A 15,306-nucleotide genomic window follows, 5' to 3' on the forward strand; every position below is an offset into this window, starting at 1 on the left:
CGGCCCTGTTTCTGAGTTTACGTTTTTCCCTTAAGCTTCTTTTGTTAAATAAGTTTATTTTGAAGTGAAGCTTGCTGTCCCCTGCAATAAAGTGAAATCTAGCATCATTTGTCATCATTCTGAGATAACTAGAAAAGAAGTAGGTAGGTAGATACTGGATTCAAGAACTTTCTCAAGGGGCTCCTGGGTGGCTCAGTCGGTTGAGCATCTGACTCTTGATTTCAGTTCAGGTCATGATCCCAGGGTTGTGGGGTCAGGGCCCGCTTTGGGCTCCTCACTGAATGTGGAGCCTGCTTGAGATTCTCCCTCCCTCCCTCTCTCTCTCTCTCTCTCTCTCAAACTCTGCCCCTCCCCGCTTGCTCTCTCAAAAAATAAAAGAATAAATGGCTCCTTTAAAAAAAAAAAAAACAAGAACCATCTCAGGTTTGACCAGGGCACGCAGACTTTGACTGTCTCTTCCTCAGGGGGTGTGGGATGAGCCCTTGGCCGCCTTCTGGAGATTTGGAGGTGCGCCAGTCACTCCCACCCCCTAGGTCACAGGCAGGCCACTCGTGTTCTCAAGGGAGAGCTGAGGAGCCCCTCCCGCCCCTGCTCAGGTGAAGAGAAGAGCTGGGGGGGCCTCGGGGCATCAGCTCTAAGCCCCTTGTTGGATTTAGGCTGAGGGTAGGGGAGGCAGGTATTGGCGAGAGGGTGCCCAGGGGCAGGGCTGGCGTTCAAGTGTTGAAGACTCAAGCCAGAAAACTGTAGGGCGCGTTCTCTAGAAATCATTGTGGATTTGGGGGCGAAGTGGCATAAGGTTGCATTCAGAGTGTTGGCTTCGCACTTGGGCAGACCCGTCCCCGCTCGTTGCCTCTCGGAGCTGTGGGGCTCTGGGCAGGTCTCTAAGAGCATGCAGATGGTACAGGAGTTAGAAATGGAAAGTGCAGGCTGCCTCCCCACTGTTCCCACCCCCAGGGTAACCCTGAAATACTGCGGGGTGACCTGTCTAGGCCTAGGAACCTATGCGTTGGACCCTGAGGCTGGTGAAGTCCCTGGCAGATGGGAGAAGTCGCCGTCCCCCGAGGCCGCGGCGAGAACAAGGGCAGGGCTGCCATGGGCACAGGAGCAGGAGGGAAGAGGTGGGAAGGTGTGCTCAAGGTCAGGTGTGCAGGGGGGAGGGGGGAGGTGCAGGCAGGCGGGCCCAAGGTCAGGTGTGCGGGAGGTTCAGAGAAGAGAGAGAAGGCTGGGAAAGTAGACAGGGCTGGCCGTGAGTGGTTCAGCGTGCAAAGTGGAGGTGCTCGGGCCTGATCGAGAAGGCCCTGGGCAGCCATTGAGGACTTTAGAGAAAGGCGTGATATGATAGATCCCTGGGTGAGCGATAGGAATGGGACTCTGGTGACGGGTGGGTGACCGTTGGCCAGGCGGGCACTCTCAAGGCGAGCGGTGGGAATGGGCAAGACAGGGAATGTTCCAAGGGATACTCATGTGGACAGAGCCCAGAGCGGAGAGTACGGACCTGCAGCTCAGGGCAGAGGGGTGAGATGGAGGCACTGCTAGCCCCGGGGCCCATGGGTGCGGCGGTGAGAGCTGAAGCTCACGGGGGGGAGGGGGCTGGGGGGGTGAAGGGGGACAAAGAAGCGCTCTGGAGGGTCGTTCAGGGGAAAGGCTCCACGACTAGAACGCTGAAACAAGAGTGCTCGGAGGAAGAGGAGCAGCCTGGGGTGGAGGTGGTGCAGGTGCTGGCGGTGCAGGTGGAGGTGATAAAGGGCGCAGGTGATAGAGGTGACAAAGGTGGCAGAGGGGATGGAGGGGACAGAGGCGCAGTGGAGGGGGGAGGGATGATGCGGAAGCGTGTGTGCAGGTGTATACGCGTGTCTTCGTGCCCGTGCACGCGTGCCCCTGAGGTGCCTGGCTCTCCGCGTGCTTCAGGAACCCAGCATCGTCCTGCTGGCGGTCCGGACCTGGCGGAGACTGGAGTCGGGCCAGAGCCGGGGATCCTGACCAGGGCCCGTGTAGGCTGTACTGTGGCACCGCCGGCCCCTCGGAGGAGCAGCCGGAAGAGGACCCGCTCCCCCCACCACTCACCTCCCCGCGTGGTTTGGCCTCGAGGGGAGTCACGTTAGCTGGAAGGAGAGCAGCGCCCGCGCAGAGCAGCGTGACACGCTCCGTGCATTCAGCCTGTCCCGGCAGGAGGGCTTCCCCAGGGAGCGATCAAGTCACCATCAAGTCGGGGGACAGTCAGTGAACAGTCACGAGCTCCGAAGGAGAGGCATGTGCTGACACGTGACAGACGGGACACTTTGGAGAGAGCTCTCCAGGACACTGCCTCTAGAGATGTGACCTCTGAGCAGGGACACAAAGGAAGAGCATCCCAGGCAGAGGGACCGCACCTGCAAAGGCCCTGTGGTGGAAGAGAAGACGCCGCGCTGGCCGGGGACTGAGGAAGAGCCGCAGGAGAGGACACCCCCAGGCTCTCCACTGGGCACCTCGGAGCAGGCGCAGCCACCTCCCAGCTCCACCCCCAACCTGCTGCACCCGCTCATTCCCTCAGCTCAGGAACCGGCACCTCTTCTCCAGAAACCTGAGATCGCCCTCCACACACATCTGTCCTCCGGCCAACCCTCTGGTCTCCACCTCCCGACTCTGCCGGCGGCTGGCTGCCTCCCAAGCCTGGCCCACCTGGGTCATTCCATGGCCTCCTGACGAGAGCCCTCTGTCTGCCTTAGACCCTTTCCCCTCAGCCCTCACCCTGCTCCCCAGAGACCTCGGGAGGCATAGATAAGCTTGCCCTCCAAGGAGAAGGCCTTCTGTCACCCCACTCCCCACCCCCCACCCTCAGGGGCGGCCGCACAGGGCTGTGGCTCAGAGGAGGGGCTCCCCAGACTGCTCCTTCCCAGGCGACCGTGGACAAGCCAACTTAGATGTTCTGGCCTCGGCTTCCTCAGCCGGCACCACAGGACCCATCTTACCGGGTCGGGGGCTGGGAGCGAGTGAGTGAATACACATGACAGCTCTTGTCCCACCACGTGACACAGACAAACTCCGTCGCCCGCCCCTGTCACTGGTCACCACAAAATGGTGCTGTGCAGGTGCTGTCTGGCACTTCCTTTTTTTTTTCATGTTTATTTCTTAATTTTGAGAAAGAGAGAGCATGAGCAGGGGAGGGGCAGAGAGAGAGGGAGAGAGAGAGAATCCCAAGCGGGTTCCGTGCTGTAAGCGCGGAGCCTGATGCGGCGCTCAGACCAACGAACCGTGAGATCATGGCCTGAGCCAAAATCAAAAGTCGGACACCCAACCGAGTGAGCCACCCAGGGGCCCCCATGGCGCTGCTTCTACCCATGTAGCTAAGAGGGTACATGGGTGTCCCTGTACCCTGTTCATTCAAAGCCCAACTTTGGGGCAGGACATTGGAGGCCCAGCCTTTTCTCTGGGACCAGGCAGGTCAGCGTGTCCAGGAGAGTGAGGTGTAGCGTCCCTGTGCTGCCGCTTTGATAAGGTAAGGGCCCCGCCGGAGCGGGCGGGCAGGTGGCCGTCGGGCGGAGGGCCCTCTCCAGGCACATCGGCTCATCTGCACTAATCATCAGCGGCACAAGCAGGGTTTAAAAATACAACGCTTATTTCATTTCAGTGCAGGAGCGAGAAAGAGAACGTACAGCCTGTATGAGCAACTCAGATCAAAAATAAATGAGGCAAAAAGAGTAACCAAAAATAGTCCGGCATCGGAGGCAGCAGCCTGCGTCCCTCGGCCAGCTGTCCCCGGCGAGCAGCATCACGGAGAGCGGCCAGGAGAACGGCTTTGCATGTTTATTCCGGAACAGATTAATCAGGCCTGCAATCCCATGATGGATCGGAATTACTAGCAAAGTAAGAGCAAGATAATTACTCGGGGTGCACAGGGCCTGTGTACATCCGCCCCTCCAGCCCTGCACCCCCTCAAAGCAGCGGGCCGGGGTGCGGCCAGCCGGCAGCGTGGGGTCGTCCCCGACCTTCCTGGAAGAATGTTCACAGAACAGGCCCTAGCCCCCAGCCCCCTGCAGGGCAGACCTGCGGTGTGTGGACCTCACGAGGGTCCGAACTTTGGCCTTGATCTCATCACGATGGACGTCCCCTATTTTTTTAATGTCACAGATCCGGGTTTTATAAGGACCCACTCCAGCCGCCACCTGTTTTTGTAAATAACATTTTATCAGAACACAGCCACCCCCATCCAGTCCCACACGGTCTCTGGTTGCTTTCGCACAGCCTTGCAGCCGAGACCAGCAGGCCCCCAGAGCCTAAAATATCGACTCTCTGGCCCTTACCTACCCCGCCTTCTGGTCTCCTGCCCTAGCTGTTTTTCATCATATGTTGAAGGACGCCAGGCAAGTATTGTGTCCACCTAAAGGCAACCGAGGGTGACAGGGTTCTGTTTGGTGCTGTGTCTGAGCTGACGTGATTGGGGCTTAGACGTGTTGTTGTTGCGGGGGGGCGGGGAGGGACAAAGAAAAGATTCTGCGATCGTTAGGTTTCTCTTAGGTCAGAACATCTTTGGGGCAGGGATATTTGAGCCACGTCTAGACTCAGACCCCCCCCCACACACCCCTGAGAAGGGAGAACACATGTGCTGACACCCACAGTGGACAGCTGCAGCCATCCAAGCAAAGGGGGCTCCCTCCCCCTGACCCCCAGGGGCCAGGCAGTGTCCCCAGCCCCACCTGCTGGCCTCGCTCCCTGCTCCACTACCCAGGCATCGGAGATGAAGGAGCAAGTAGAACTCTGCTGGGCAGGGCCAGGAGGACCTTGCTCTTGGGAGGGTCCCTCTCCCCATGATGTTGTCTGGACTGTCCCTCCAGGTTCTGCGAGTCATCCTGGAGCCCTTTCAAACCTCGGGCATGGCCGTGGCTGGGTGTCCACCTATTCAGGAGCCTTCTGGAGAAGGGGTCCTTTCAACAGACCACAGAGCCGAGTCCTGAATTCGATCAGGTGCTCTGACTTGGCCTGAACGCTTGAGAAATCTGCATATATGTTCACGAGGGAGGTGTCCCCCAGGAAAGAAATGCGGGGAACTTTTCAACCACAAAGGTGCCGGGAGACCTCTCACACGTGGTGTGGCAGGTGGGAACCGTAGGCGGGGTGGCGGTGGCATTGTTGAGCGTGTGCCAACAGTAACTCACTGTACGGGGCGCCTCCTGCTGTTGCCCTCGTCTTCATGGTGGGGGTTTGGACCGGGATGGGCAGAATCCTAGAGGCCACAGCACCCCTGAGACAGGGCTGCCTTCTGGGTAGGGGGTATTAGAGGGGATTAGCGTGTCCAATCCCCAGAGGGGAGGCTGTGATCTCATGAGGCAGAAACTCCCAGCAGAATCCCAGGGCTGGCTTACAAGTCCCCAAACCCCCTACGATGCACCCAAATTCGAGAGACAAAAGCAGAGACCCAGAGCATGCTTGCGGCTCAGTGCTGAGCACCACGAAGAAAGAGGTAAAGACCCACACCTGGGTCCAGAAGCAGGTGTGGACACGGGCCGGGGAGGGGTGTGGGGAGGGGAGAGCATGCAAAGCAGGCAGGGGATGAGGGGGTTGGCCCCTGAGGCCTGAGGGAGGCGAGGCTGTCTTACGAGGCATGGTGATGGGCGTCTTGTCCCCATGGAGGGTCAGGGGTCTGCACACCTCTCCTACAAAGGACGAGAGAGCAAATGTTTCCGGTGGGAGGTGGTGCGGTCGCTGTGGAAACGCCCAGCTCTGCCTCGTCCCAAGAACGAAGTAAATAAGCGGTGGGGTCTGAATGTGCCCCCCCATTCACGTGTGGAAGTGCTGACCCCCAGTGCGGTAGGATTTGGAGGCGGGGCCTTTGGGAGGTGATTAGGATTTGATGAGGTTGTGAGGCTGAGGCCCACTGTCTGCCATGTGAGGACCCAGCCAGAGACCCCCGGCTGTGAGCCAGGACCCGGCCCCTCAGCAGACACTGAGTGTGCCAGCACCTTGACCTTGGACTTCCAGCTTCCAGAACTGTGAGGAGTACGTGTCTGTTGCTGAAGCCCCCCCAACCCCACCCCAGCTTGTTATGTCAGCCGGAGCAGAACAAGACAGCAAACCAGCATGGTTCTGTGCCAGTAAAACCTTATTTGTGGACACAAACTTGAAGTTTATATAATTTTCATTCCCAAGAAATATTCTTCTTTTGTTTTTCTTCCAACCGCTTTAAAAACCACCCTTCGCTCACAAGCCACGCGAACACAGGTGACAGGCTGGATTGGGTCCCCAGGCCAAACCCTGTCCCAGAGCAGGGAGGGAGGCTCCCCATCCTCCCTGACTGCTGACCAAGGCCTGGGACATTGTTCCACGCTCTGGGTGCCTTGTTTCCCGAAGGATCTCTGCCAACAGCTGACTGGAGGATGTGACCTCAGTGTTGATATTCCAGAAAGAGCCCATACCCAAGGGCGCCTAAGATGTGCCCAGGCTCTGAAGTCAGCCGCTCAAGCGTCAGATCTCTGCCCCACCCCCTCCACCACTTAGCAGCCAGCCGGCTCCGGCCCAGTGTGCTTGGCAGCATGATGGAGTCACCTGGCCACCTTTACGGTTCTGGAAGAGTTCCGTGTGACAGCGCAGCAATGCACGTCGCATGCCATTGGCCCAAATTGTATCCGTTAAGTCAGAAACCTCGTGTGGAAACCTGGAAAGTCGTGGCAGGGAGCGGCCCAGGAGGCATGAAGGTGAAATGGACGGGAACGCCATGAGACGCAGAGGCGGGATTTGCCTCCAGATGGCAGAAGTGGACCTAGTGGGTGTAGTTCACAAGGACACCGATTTCAAATCAACATAAAAAGGACCTTTTTCATCATTTCGGTTCTCAAGGGACTCATCTGTCCCCGGGGGACTCATCAGATTTTCGAGATCTGCCTATGTGGGAATCTCACAGAGAGAAATGGTGTCTCCAGCACCTGGGACCTGAGCCCTGCGCCCCTTGCATGGGGGGGCGGGGGGTGCATCTAGCACGTGTAACAACAGTTCTCTTGCTACATATGCTGGGGGAACACGCTCATCTCCGCGCCCCCCCCCCCACCGGGTCTCAGCCGGAGGCACGTGACTTACATCGAGGCAGTACTTGCTTCCTAAATCATGGAAATATCCGGAACCACTGTGAGGTTCCCCACCTAACAGGAGGGTGTGTTGGGTGGTCTGGTACACCGTCTGGTTCTGTGGTTGAGTCATGGGGGACTCGCTGCTGGTCACCCCACCTGGACCTTTGTGGGGCCACCTCCTAGCCCCTGACCCCCCCGAACTGCCAGCATTACTCCTTCTGCTGCAAATGGAGGTAGACCTCGGTCAGCAGCCTCCTCCATGAGGAAGAATGTACCAGAAGACTCGCTTTCCATCAGGAAAGCAAAACTTCCCTGGAATCCCCAGCCACCAGGACTCTGCCGATAGACTGAGGCTCAGGCCACAGCAGCTGGGAGGCAACCCGGCAAACGGGGCTCACGAGTAGCGGCTGGGCCAGCCAGCAACCCTACCACCATGTTTATGGGTCCAGCTCGACTGTGGGGCTCAGACTCATCAGGGCCAGAGAGGGGCGGCTCCTGGCCTCAGCGGGGTATTTCCAACTTTGCCGCCCCGCATTTCGCCCTCGCCGGCCCTCCTGGTCTAAGGTCACTGTTCAAAAAGAGCTGGGGGTACGATGGACCCACAAGGACGGGAATGATGCTGCAGTGTGCGGGCTGCAGACGGTCGCTTGAGGTGTTCGACTCTGGCTGCTTCCTGGATATCTGTGCTAGCGCCGAATCGAGCCTGCCCTCTCAGAGCACGGGGTCACGGCACGGCTCCGCGCTGGGGGGCGGTGGAGGGGTCCCGAGTCAGGCCCGAGGCGGGGAGTCCAGGGCAGGGGGAGGAAAGAGCCCCAGTCTAGAGCCAGACCCTCCCGGTTCCCACCCCAGCTCTGCCACTGCCGGCTGAATGCCCTGGGGTGTTATTTCCTACGGTGAGGCCTGGCTCTCTCATCTGTCGCTCCGGCCTGTGGGGGCTAAGGGGTGGAGAGAGGCTGGGGTGCGGCCCAGAGGGGCTCCCCTCCCCCACTGCCTCATGGTCTCTCCTTCCCATCGTCCCACTTGCTCTCCTCTCTTCTGCCTCCTGTTCGCCCCCCGTCACTTGGGAGATACTGAGCACCCCAGACTGTTCACGTCTCCCTTCCCTTCCCTTTCCCCATCACCCCATCCATGTCTGAATCCTGTTGGCCCCCCTAATCTGATGCAGAGGGGCTGAGCTGGCCGACTCCCTGTGCCCCCCCTGGGGAAAGGGGAGCCCGCTCCACTCCCCAGAACCCAGGGGAAGGGGGTGGCGAGGGCTGCGGCTCAGCACCGCACAGCAGCAGAGCAGTGCTCTGTCCCTCCTCCCTTGGCCTCGCTCTCCCCACCCCCGGTGAGGGCCCCCCCAGGAAGGAGGGCGGAGCAGGGAGAGGCTGTGGGGAAGAAGGGTCCCCTGGGCCTGTCCTCCCGGCCCCCCGGGGCCACCCCACCTGCACATCGAATGCCTGCACCCGCCGTGTCCCGGCACAGCGCTGGGTTTGAATCCTAACCCGTGGGCCATGGGCCTGACCTTTGACCCTCAGTGCCATCCTCCGTAGAATGAGGGCAGCCGCGCCCTCCAAGGGCTGTGGGGATACAGGTGAAAAGCATGCAGCCCAGCCCTGGTACGAAGCTGGCGCCAAGAAGCGGAACTCCGTGACATCACCAGGACTGGCTGGGAGCTGCATGCGTGTCCCTGTCCCCCGCTGAGAAAGGGCCCCCCGCAGCCAGGGTCGCCTCCTGGAGGGAGGGAGTGGACTCGCCCAGTGTCCTTCCCCTTCTCCCATCCCCTCCCCCCTCCCCGCAAGGGGGCCTGCACTGCCAGCCAGGAGGGTTGGGGTGTCTGGCCAGGGAGCGGAGGCCCCACCCAGCGCCTCGGGGGCCCCTGGCCCGCCAGGAACCCTCCCACACGCTGCCACCCACTTCCTGGTTGGCCCTGTGGTTCCCGCGCCTTCCACCTCATACGCACGAAAATGGTCTTGTCTCAGGAACAGGTACCTGGGGTGTTTCAGGGCTTTGTGCTCCAGGGGGTGGGCACCCCAGCTCCCTGAGCAGGGCTTAGTGTCCCCTTGACCTCCAGGGTTAGTCCGGGCCCCGTGCCTGCACAGGGCTGGCTGCAGCTAGGAGAGGACCCAGGCACAGCCCGAGAGTCCATCTGTCACAGCAGCTCGGCAGAGCAGCTCCAGGCCCCCTCCCCGCACGGGGACTCGGCAGGCGCCCCGCAACCCAGCGACGAGAGCCAGGGCGGGCGGGTGGGGCCCAGAGGGCTGTGGCCAGCAGAGGTGTCTGACAGAGATGTAGTTGTGCCCGGCGTCTGCTTTCATCCCTGGGGCAGCAAGACAGGAGCCACCCGGAGATCAGGAGCCCTGGGGGCCACCTCTGTCCCCCCCCCCCCCGCTCGGGGGAGAGGGAGCGCCAGCTGCCGTAGCTCCTGGAGGGGATCCCTGCCCATCTGCTTCTCCCGAACCCCTCACCCGGGACTTCCCGCCTCTGAGCGGAAAGTAGATTCACAGGCACGAGAAGTGAGGGTCCCTGCCTTAGAACTAAACAAACGGGTCCCCACCCCTCGTGTCTCCTGCAGAGCTGAGCGCAGGGCAAACGGCTGCGGGGACCCCTGAGCCGCTCCCCACCTGGTGGCTCCAGCTCGGAGGGGCAGCTGTGGTCCCCACGTGGGAGAGGAGGGCAGGGGAGGTCAGGGAGCTCCTGCTGCCCAGGGGGCTTCCTCCCTGCCCAGAAAAGCCGAGCGCCTCCCAGGCGGTGTTCCCTCCCTCCCCAGTTCTGTGCCGGGGTGTGGCCACGGTCAGAGTCCAGGGTGGCCAGGAGGAGGCGGCCAGAGGGGCCTGTGAGCTTCCTGAGGTGGGGCAGGAGGGCCGCAGTGCTTTGCTGAATGAATGACAGAGGGGACACTGTGGTCACAGGATTGGGAGCACAGAGCACAGTGGCGCTCGTTTCCTGCCTCTTGCCCTGACGAGCTGCAGCTCTGAGGCCCCCTCCGCCCTGGCTTCAGGTGAGGGCCTGTCCCGCTTGTGGTTGGCGTGATGGGTCGGCGGGGGTGGGGGGGAGGGCGGTGAGCCACAGCACCGGGTGGTCCGAGCCTCCACTTCCTCTGGGGGGGGGGGGAGGTGGCTGTTCCCAAGCCTGGGGGTCTTTGGCCTCTGACCCTGGCAATGCCCCCCAGGGGGTGGCTGGGAGCCACAGCAGAGCTGCTGTTTCAGTGGGGAGGGGCCCAGCCTGCAGGTGCACGAGAGGTGGGTGTGGATCTGGGCGGGCTGCACAGGGGAGGCGTTTCAGTGCTGCTCTGGGAGAGTTGAAGGTTGGGGCCATGATGGTTTTTTTTAATTGCGGCGCAAATTAGATCCGAATGGGGGCCTCTCCCTGAGAGTGTAGCCTGAGCCCCGTGCTGGGGTGGCCTGTGTGTCATCAGGGGACAGGCTCTTGAGTGTTGCTTTAAAAACACTACAATCTCTAGCCTGTCGTCTTTTTAAGAAATTCTTAACGGAGGCTCTGTGGAGTGGTCCCACTGCATCTGCCGCTGTCCGAACATGTGACATCCACCGTGTGTCGTGTTAGGTGGGCCATCACATGTCGCTCAATCCCCCTGGATCAGGAGCTTGGAGGAGAGATGGGGGGTTTCTCTGTGGCAAAGAGCGGGGGTTCCGGTCTGTGGCCCCAGCCCCTCATAGTGTTTTCGCGGTCCTCGCTGCCCCCCCCATCCGATGCTGAGCATGACCTGACGGTGCTACTTGGAAATTGGGTTGTGGATCTCTGGACCGCCTCCCCGCCCCCCAGGCCCCTGGGCCATCCTCCCAACCCCTGGGCCCCTCTGCTTTCCCCCAAGGTGACCCCACAGGCAGAGCCGATCCCCCGAGTGCGCTCGGACTGGCAGCGCCTTCGTGCACGGCTCTCACTCTCCCCCACCACCCTTGCTCACGGGGAGGAGTGGGCTTGCGTCTCACCCCGCTTGTGGGAGAGAGAGGAAGGGTGTGTTACGCAAGAAGCCTTCCGGATCTGGCGGTTTCGAGCAGTTACACCTCTTCCTGTCTCTTCGTGAGGCACACGCTGGCTGCCGCGGCTCCTGCAGCTTCAGACTTAAAATGTGGTTTCTCGCTGTGTGACAGTCACAGTGGTCCTTCAGGCCTCTGGCAGGAAGAGTTTCCAGGGATCGAGAAGCCACACGCAGAGTGACATGAGGTCAAGGGACGGAGCTCGCGTCCCAGCCCCGAGGCTCCTGGGGAGACCTCCCTGCTGTCCACCACCCCCAGCAGCACGAACCTCTCCCATCTTCTCCCCATCAGGCAGTGTCCACGGAGTGCACCGTGCGCTGCTCTGGGCACTCAGACACGTTGGGGAGCGAAAGAGACAGAGCCCCCTGTCCTGGCGGAGCCGACGCCCAGGGGTCTCACGGGAGAGATGGGGAAGGAGTGAACCTGGGGAACTGTCCATCAATGGTGCCACAGATGCCACACCCCCTGGCCCTCGCCCCCCCACCCCCCACCCCTGTGTTAGGGCTGGCCTCTGCAGGCAAGAGAACAAAAGTCCTGAGCCTCGGGCATAAAAGGCTTCGAGGCTTCTCTCCCTCTCCATCCCTCCCTCTGGGGGAAGGCAGCTCCCCTGGCATGAGAGACCCAGGTGGCAGGAAGGGGGCCCCTGCTCACCCCTGCGAGTGAGACATCTAGCATCTCCAGCCCAGCCCAGCGGACACCCTCACCGCAACCTCAGGAGGGACCCTGAGCCAGAGCGACCCGGCCAGGACAACCCCCAGTGCCTGGCTTTCCAAAACCACGTGAGAATTCTTAGTTGTTTCCAGCCACTAGCTCGGGTCACGTGGCAATAGATAACTCATGCAGTGTTATAATTCTTTTTTCTTTTTTTAAGTTTATTTATTTTTGATAACGAGTGAGAGAGACAGAGACAGCAGGGGAGGGGAGGGGCAGAGAAAGGGACACACAGAATCTGAAGCAGCTCCAGCCTCCAAGCTGTCAGCACAGAGCCCGACGCAGGGCTGGAAAGCAAGATCGTGACCTGACCCCAAGTTGAACGCTTAGCTGACTGAGCCAGCCTGGCGCCCTCAGTGTTGCAATTCTTAAGTCCTCCACTAGGTGGGGACAAGCCTTCTGGAACCTTTGAGCTTCCAGGATGATCAGGAGGAATTGGGATGCAGCCACAGGGGGCCCAAGAAATACGGGCCCCACCATGAGCCAAGTCATACCCGTGAGTGGCTGGTCGCGTCCACAAGGGATTAGCCTTTTTCTAGGGAGGTGGAAAAGATGGGCAGCCCCCACGAGCCAAGCGGGGAGGTGGCAAGGGAAAAGCAGATGTGGTAGCAAATCTGAGGACCCTAAGAAGTGATTTTCTAGAAGGTGAAACCACATCTGTGCCCTGTGGTGCAGACTCTGAAGCAGGAGGGATGATCGGGGCTCCCAGGCCCTGGGCCAGCACCTTCCCTCCTCCAGGGCCAGGCGCAGGGGGATCCCCGTGGCCCTCCCAGTGCACCCTCACCTGTTAGCACATCAGAGCCTCCTCAATTCCCATTATCCCATTTCACAGATGGAGAAACTGACACTTAGGAAGGTTGAAAGATCTGCCCAAGGTCATACAGCAGATCTGAGCCCAGCCGGGCCTCGCCTCCCTCCCTGACACATGGAAGGGTCTCCTCGGGTCACCCACAAGGGGGGATTTTGTCACCAAACCAGTCCCAGAGGAGGATAGAAGCGTGTGCGGTGGCTCTGGTGAGGCTTCGAGTCAGGAACAGTTACCCAGGACTCCAACTTGGCATCAGGAGCTCGTGCTAAGTGAAGGTTCCCACTGCCTGTTTGTTTTGTTTTTTAATGTTTATTTATTTTTGAGAGAGAGAGAGGCAGACTGCAAGCAGGGGAGGGGCAGAGAGAGAGGGAGACAGAGAATCGAAAGCAGGCGCCAGGCTCTGAGCCGTGAGCACAGAGCCCAACACGGGGCTCGAACCCACGAACCATGAGATCATGACCTGAGCCGAAGTCGGTCCCTTAACCAACTGAGCCCCCCAGGCGTCCCGGTTTTCCTGAGCTCCAGACTCTACTGCGGGGAGACCAGCGGGGCTTCGCCACTAACTGGAGGTCCCTCCCCTGACTCACGAGTCATAACTTCATGGAACGAGGGTGAGCCTGAAGGCTGACGCCAGCAGAGTCAGCTGAAGTCTCAGCCCCATTCACCTTCTGCGTGACAGTCCTGGGGGCCGGCCACAGCGAGCTCTCGCTCATCTCGCATTCGCGGGGTGGCTGGCAGTGTCTGGTCTGCGCCGGGTGGCCCTTGCACATGCAGCTGTTCCCTTTGGGCCAGCGGGGCGGTCTGGGGGGTCGTCTGTCCCTGGGGATGGTGGAGACGAGTGTCCTGTGGCTCACTCTCCGTTGGCCGAAGCACGTGCGACCATATGAGCGTGCTTGTGTGTGTGCGTGCGGGTGACTGTGTGAGCCTGCATGCAAGTGAGAGAGGGAGGGAGGGGAGGGGGAGCGGAGAGAGGGCAGAGGGGAGGCGTACAAACCAGACAAAATACATGCAATCGGGGAATAGAAAGTAGAGCGTCCGGGCTTTCGTTTTTGTGCTGATTCTTTATAACTTTAATGATGTTCGAAAGTTTTCAGAATGGTAGCCTGAGGAGAAAGGCAGTGCCCGTAGATGGAGCCCTGGGTTTTGGGGACCCTGCCGTCATCGTCAGCCCCCCCACACACACGGGCCGAGAGCTAGGATTTACCCAATTCCTTCCCTCCTGAGCTCAAAGAGTTTTTTCATGTCATTCTTCTCTGCTTCTGCAAGAAAGTACAGGTAGGCCTTTTTGAGTGCTCTGTGCCTCACCATCTCCAGGAATGAGCCAGGTGGCTTGCTCAAGGTCACACCCAGACCAAGTGGAAGTGCAGGGGACAGAGGGGCCCAGACTGCGGATCCCCAGCCCGCACCCTGAGCCAGCCCTCTCTCCTGGGCCAGGCAGGCTCTCAAGTGGTTTCTGAAGCCTCTCTTCTGAGCCGTCCCTCTCGGAGGACAGAGCCGCCCTGCCTGCCAGCGCCCCTTCCTGCGCGGCTCCTGGGCTCGGCAGCACCCTGCTGGGCGCTGCCCTCGGGACGGCCGCTGGACAGGTGGGGTCCCTCCTGCTTGGACCGTGGCAGCTGGAGACGAGGAGGAGGGCTCGGGGCAGGTCAGCCGAATGCAAGCAGGGGCGTGGGGAAACCCACCGGCCCCCCCTCCCCTGGGATGTGGCAAAGGTGCCAGCCCCCAGGAGGAACGGGGCCTGTCGTTCTCGTGAAGTGGGCACCAGAGCGTGGCCGGTGCCTGGCTGTGGGCCGGGGAGCCTGACCTTCCAGAGTCCAGGCGAGGTAGAGGCGAGGAGTGCGACAGGTGCCCCACTCGGGGCACCTCCCCGAGTGCAGCCTGTACGGCCCCCGTCCCCATGCCTGGGACAGAGCACCGCGTCCTCCAGAGAAGACCGTCTTCATCCCACACGCAGGCAGCGTCCCCAGGCCTGCCCGGCACCGCAGGCAGCCTGCTTGCCCTTGATGCAGACACCCGGCCCCTTCCCCTGTGCTGCCCTTGGATGAGCCTTCAGCTGGCGGAGTCCGCCTCAGCCATCCATCCATTCGTTCGTTCGTTCATTCATTCATTCAACAAATATTTGAGTGTTTACCGGGCACAGCTGTGCTCACAGCGGTCAGATTCGTGGAGCTGGGTCTTGAGGGGAGGGGGCCACACAGACCACAATTGGGACACAAGTGAAGTAGAAGGTGTGCTGGAAGGTGACAGCGCTAGGGAGAAAAATGACCAGGGGAGGGTTAGAGGAACACGGGGAGGTGGGGTCTGCAGCTGAAGATAAGACGTCCAGGGGTGCCCGGGGGGCTCAGCCAGATAAGCTCTGACCTCGGCTCAAGTCACCATCTCGCGGTTTGTGAATCGGAGCCCCGCGTCGGGCTCTGTGCTGACAGCTAGCTCAGAGCCTGGAGCCTGTTTCAGACTCTGTGTCTCCCTCTCTCTCTGCCCCTCCCCCACTTTCTCTCTCTCAAAAATGAATACATGTTAAAAAAAAAAAAAAAAGATAAGGTGTCCCGAGAAGACTCAGCCAAAAGGTGACGTTTGTACAAAGAGGCAGAGGTTGGAGAGGGGCCTCAGATGGTCCACAGGGGTCAGAGAGCTTCTGGCAGAAGGAAGCAAAGGTCGGAGCATCTGTGGGTCTGTGAGAAACGGAGGCGCCAGCGTGACTGGGGCGGGGTGAGCGAGGGGCGGGGAGAGGTCGGGCCCCAAGGCCACTGTTGAGTTCGGGGGCTTCCCTCTG

General features: G+C 60.5%; 1 protein-coding gene across 6 annotated transcripts in view; it reads left to right on the forward strand.

Moving 5' to 3' along the window:
• KCNAB2 (potassium voltage-gated channel subfamily A regulatory beta subunit 2) overlaps positions 1–15,306 on the forward strand; it is an 87,241-nt gene that overhangs the window by 14,774 nt on the left and 57,161 nt on the right. Inside the window, exons 1-2 of one of the 6 annotated variants that reach the window (XM_039253265.1) lie at positions 8,982–9,007; positions 9,932–10,020. The exons of 4 other annotated variants lie outside the window; for them this stretch is intronic. The gene's annotated coding sequence lies outside the window, so the exon portion shown is untranslated. Of the gene's footprint in view, positions 1–8,947; positions 9,008–9,931; positions 10,021–15,306 lie in introns of those variants that run through there. One more of the 6 variants, XM_039253263.1, reaches the window with a different exon arrangement.

The sequence above is a fragment of the Hyaena hyaena genome, unplaced genomic scaffold (assembly GCF_003009895.1).
Source record: "Hyaena hyaena isolate Hyena2069 unplaced genomic scaffold, ASM300989v1 scaffold_443, whole genome shotgun sequence".
NCBI lineage: Eukaryota > Metazoa > Chordata > Mammalia > Carnivora > Hyaenidae > Hyaena > Hyaena hyaena.